We start from the raw sequence: 6000 nt of genomic DNA on the forward strand, positions 1-6000 counted from the left end.
TAAATGTTGAGTTACAGACTAGAAATCACTGTGACTAAAGAGATAATAGATCATATCCAAGTTATTACTGGCATTTGATATCTCTCACTTTTAGTTTGATTAATGGAATGTGCTTATATCAGGAATGATCGATTCTAATGGAAATACAGGCCAACAAAGAAGCTGAAATAATTCCATGAGTCAAAATATTAGAGACATTAATGAATTAAGAATATTTACTATTAACCACCAAGAACTACAGAAGAACATCAAGCTGAATATGAAATGCTGAAAGAATGAAGAAACTGCTGGGATTATAAACTATAAATCTAAGATTAATACATTATTTGAATAATTTTGTATCAAATAATTTCAAAATTATTTTTCCTGCTTCTCCTGCATTTGGGAACAAATCATACTCCAATTCTGGGCAAGTTAAAACCTCTGTAAGTCCTAATGCTTCTATTTAACAGCTGTTGAATAATTTATAGCATGATGTCTTCTTTGTTTCCATCTAAAAATAGCAGCAATTTAATAGCAAGTGAACTCTTTTCATTCAAAATATCAATTAGGTCTCTTCTGCAAAGGAACCTTATCTGTGCATGTACTTGAACAGTAGAAAAACATCTCTAGAGGGTCTCTTTGAATGTAGAAGTCAGGGAAAGGGTCTTTCAGATGGACTTGGGGGAGCCAAGAGACTAAGTATTATTCAGAGTCCTGTGCTGGGTTTCCATTAGCAAGAGAAACCAATGATAGAATCACTTCTTTCGTGTACTCTTCTTTTTCAGCAAAGACAGTTCCAAACATAAACTTTTCCTGAATATACTGAGAACTAACTACTAAGAGTTTCCTTGGTTATTATACAAAATCTTGATCAAAGCTACTGAAAGGACTTTCCCACCAGAGTTCTAGCAGTTTGTTGGCTGTTGACTCAACTTTGTCTTTGGTGAACATCAGATAACAAGGACCTATGGCTGTTTGATACTGCAGGTGGCACTGGGACATTTCTGAGGAAGCTAGCAGGGATTATTTTTTCATGCTGGTGAACCGGATGGTTAGATTGCTCTACAAGTTGCTAGGTCAGCACAGGATACAAGAAACCATAACTGAGTAGGTTTCCAAGTACCTGGAGAATGGAAGTACTACAATACTTCAAGGAAACTTATTTTCTTCTGTCATTCTTTCTTTCCATCTTTTACTCGTAGGACTCCTGGTTTTAATTTAATGTTCTTGATGAACCCTTTTCCCCTATAATTAATAAAGCTGGGGAATTTGATATAGAAAAATTCTGTGACATTTCCTGAAAGTAAATCCTTATTGGCCTAGAATAATATTGCTACAGTACGTGTTTCTCTTTCGTGATTCAGAAGCCTGTGTGAGTCATCCATGATTTTAAAGGCAGTCCCAAGAGCTCAGTCAAGGAAGTATTTTGGCACCATTTAGCACTGCTCTGTCCTTTGAGTCCTAGATAAGGCAAAGACAGTAAAAAGGAACACAGCAAATGAATGTCCTTGGAATGAATAAAATGGCATGCATTTATATCTTTTCCTTAGTATCTCGAATTTTAATGATACTACTGAGAATGAGATTCCCTTTCCATTTGTAATTATAAAGGAGAGCAGATGGTGAAGGCTTAGCTTAAAGTGTTAATTAAAATAGCTTACACAGCCAAACCTCTACTTGAATAAGGTACATCAGGAAGATATAGGACATGAGTGAGTGCCCTATTCCAGTGAATTATTCTTAAATAAAGCTATCTTGGAGCAAATTCATCAGAAATACTTAATATCATGTCAGTGAAATCTCTTCCTCTTGAGTTCATGAGCACTAGACTACATGCTCTAAATGTGTGTTTCTGGAAGTGAAAACAAGTCTAGATTCACTAGGAGGATTTGTATACTGACTGCCTTAGTAAGCATTCAAATAAAACAAATAGATCTTCAAAAAACAGGGCTTCCTCGCTCTCCCTGTATGTTTGTTGGCAGGCACGTGCAGGATCACTTCTGTGTGGGCTGTGCGGAACTGAAGGAATGCCAATACTCTGTTGGGATTCATCTCGTTAATTCATTCAGGTGACTCAACACAAGAGAATTGGTTCAGAGATGGTGCCTAAGCCTCCCACCTTCATAAAAAAACAGTCTGAGGGTGTTAACTCTCAGTCTGCAATACTCAGCTGTTGGAAAAACTCATCTTGGTTACAGAAGACCAAGTTTTGGGTGCTTTTTTGGTTTGATTTGGGACAGAGCTAAAGTCCTTAGCAACACATCATAGCCACCTATATATTTTGATCAAATATGAAGTTGTTCACTGGATCAAGGACTAGAACCCAGTTGCCCATATATCCTTTGAACTGATCACTGGACTAGTCATACCTACAAACTTTTTCTCGTTTTGTTCTCTAAGCCAGGACTTTTTTAATTAATCTTTAAAAAAATGAAGGACAAACAAAGAGCAGAATAGCAGGTGTGTATTTTTGGTAATTTTTTTTATTTATTTAATCTGATAGTATCCATTTCACTTTAAGACCTCAGGACACGAAACTAAAAAATGGGCCTTTGTTATGGCCTTTCTTCACACCCAGGCACAGCCATCTGATGTTTGTTTTAAACATAAGTTTGGTCCAGGCGAGCTCCACCTCTCATTTTCTGTGCTTCCACAGTTTTTTAACTTGCCAAAATGCATTGATTTGAATTTAAGCAGCAATTATCTGACACTTCTGAAAACTGAGCCACATCTTATTCACCTTCTATGCCTACAAAGACTGTTTTAAACATTAAGTATAGCTGAAAATGAAAGATTCAGCATAAGCATGGTATCAAACTATGTAAGAAGTTGTCTTAAAATATGCTTGACACTTCTTTCTAATATGAAAGTTGAAGAAGTTTTCACTGACTAGGCGTGTATGTAAAAGATAGAAACATTTTACTTTTCACTTCTTATAAAAAGCTTCATCTTTTCATTGGAATGTTTTTGCAAAAGTACTTCCAAACAGCTTTACTAACTCCTGATAGAGCAAGTGGTGGGAAAATCCTAATCTGTCTGTATTTCTGCTCTTGGAGAATATGACAGATGGGCGCAAATGTTGCTGATGCAGCATCATTATGGCCATCTTTGGAACACTTTGGGAACAAAACAATGGGTTGGGAATGATACGGAGGAATATATCTCCTCTCCATCAAACTCCTACTGTGTTCTACTCAGTCATCTCTATCCTAACAACTTTCTTTCCTTTTAAAATGTCCCCTCTGCATCACAAGGTCTTCCTGTTTCCCTTCTTTTCCCTTCCTCCATTGACATTCTGAACTGCTATACTGGTGGTTCAGAACTGATGAAGATTGTGACTGGGCTGTATTCTTCAGTCCATTTTTTGTGCTGTAAACACTATTGAGATGTGTGTTAAGGGTATAAGAAAAATGTATAGTAATATTGATGTGTGCCATTTTTAGAGTGTCAGCTTAAGGGAAATTTTTTTCCCCAACCAGGTACTGTAAACATATGTATAGAGCTTTACTTTTTAAATAGCCTTTATTAGAACAAAAAAGGTGGGGAAGAACAATATCTTTGTCAATCCTTGACGTCACTTGTATTTGGTAGGTCTTGGCAGCAAGACAGAAAATGGTAAAGATCAATTGGTAAGAAAACAAGATGTCAAATGCTTTGACTGCCTTTCCTTAAGGGCTCAAGTTCTCAGATCCTTTTCTTTTTCTGAAAGGTTACTGAATTATGTGTGTGTTTATAGCTCGCAGTTTGTCCTTCCAGTTAGAAAAATTGTACTTATACCTTGGCTTGCTTCAAAATGCAATTGGGTACAGTCTGGAAATATAACCAGTTAACTGCCCTCATAAATGCAGGTGTTTTCTGATCAATATGTGAAAAAAAATACATGTTTCTTTGAATGTTTCTTCCCTATCTGTTTCTCATCATTTGCACTTAAGATTTCTGTTATTCTTACTAAATCTCCAATAGAGATTCATATGTCAAAGAGATGGTTCCTTTCTGGGGAGAGTTCCTCTATCATCTTGCCTTTTTACTTAATATCATTGAATTCTTGTTTGTCTTGAAGTACTGAAAAATTCTGGATGATTAGAAGTTTAACTATGCTAAATGCTTCCATTTGATCCCAGAGCATGAGACCTAGGAGGTAAATCCCAGGCTGGAAGCTTTAGTGTCAGGGCATTACAGTAGATCCCAAATATATCTCGGCCTAACAGAAAATGGCAGGTGACGTGGAGGAGGTGGTTGTGGTTCACAATGGAGGATGAGTGAGAGAAGTACAGGAGAGGAAGTATTCTTTCTGACTAAGCACTTCCAAGGAATTTAATTGTTTGGAAACAACCTACCTGGATTTTCTTGTGAAAGAAAACTGTTTGGTAGCATATGCAAGATGGAGTGCTGCATTTTCCCTTCAAGCTGTTTTCTTTTCACCTATGTATTTTGATCAAGTGCTCCAATGCTACTGTTCTTACAGTGTTCACCCTCCTTTAACAAGCACAGTTATAAGTAACTTATACTGGGTTTTGTCTGAGCTCTAGGAATGCCTTTTACATGCCACAGTTATTGTCAAAAAGTCTAGATTTCAGATTTTGATGGGTTTTTGTAACAAATGAGTACAAATTGGGAGCCCCTTTTATTTTAAAATCATTTTCTGCCAGACTTAAAACTTTAACAATATATTTTTGCAATAAAATTGAGTATCCACCAGGAACAGCACCTGCTGTTAAATGGATTCTTCCTAAATCTCACCTGATATTTCTATTTCACTTTAAAATGGGAAGAATACAATATTAAAAATTACTTTATACAATACGGGTTTATTGCACAGTTTATTCAACCATTACTCCATACCATTAGTTAGCGTTCAGCAGGCTTAACATGTGAAGGATGTTCTTCCTCCTTCTATGTTTAGTGAGAACCAAAAGCTGTACAATACTCTGACTTCTGTCTGATCTCTGCAGCGTCATCTGCAAGTTTGAGTTGACATAAAGAAACAAAAGCCCCTTCCATAGCCCTTGTCTCTTCACTCTTTCAAAAGCAGACATCAGAATCAAGTCATCTTGTTATGATGACACAACTGTGAATAAATTAAAGTAAAAATTAAAATCTAATTGTTGAAGTTTGGCTTCAATCCACATTGCATACAAAGAATTTGTCTCCATTCAAAAGTTGATTCTTCATTTAAGAAATAAATCCTTAGAAACAGGAATGTAAAAACCTAACTTAAACCGTATTTTAAGCACAAATTTGCAAAATAAATTCGTGACATGAATATGATTTCACAGAAAACTAAGAGGAAAGCCAAAGAAGACTTGCAGGAGGCATGGAAAGTAGTGTGTGTGAAAGAGACTAGAAGAACATTACTGGCAGAGATCTTTGAAGAATATTTTATTTTTATAATGAACTTGTCACAGAACTGTGAGGTCACAGAAGCATAGAAATGTTACAATATATGTTTAAAAAGCCCATCTCCAGACACAGCAAGGAGCAGGATGCATAATGGTAGGTGAGGGAACCCCAATAACTCAGTCAAAGGAATGGACGTGCTGCCCTGGTTCCTCCCAGGGCTGTCCCAGGACATCATCAGCCCCATGATCTCAGCACCACAAGTCAAGAGGAAAGGCTGTCGGCATCACCTTACAGGCTGAGAGGGGTCACTGCTTATAGGAGTATAGGACGCATTATGGGGTGCAGGGGTAGAGCGCTTTAGGACTGGCCAAGGTTTTCCTTGGGATGTTTAAGAGAAACTAAAGGTAGGAGAGGAAAGGGATCGTGGTGGCTTATGGAGGAACAAGCATGGGAAAATAGAGGGATAAAGAGATAAGTGGGGCTGATTGTGTTTAAACAGTCTGCTGGTCAGCGTTCTCACCTGGCCATGCCCCGTGCCTGACCCACATAGTCTGTCCTGTCTTCTCATTTAACTGCATTTCTAACTCTTCTCCTGGGTGCGGGGCTCCCCGTTCTGTGTGCAAGTGTCCGTGCGTGGCATCTGCGTGCAGTGGCTGGGGTATGGCCATGGGTCACAGG

This window comes from Falco cherrug, chromosome 3, assembly GCF_023634085.1.
Source record: "Falco cherrug isolate bFalChe1 chromosome 3, bFalChe1.pri, whole genome shotgun sequence".
Taxonomy (NCBI): Eukaryota; Metazoa; Chordata; class Aves; order Falconiformes; family Falconidae; genus Falco; species Falco cherrug.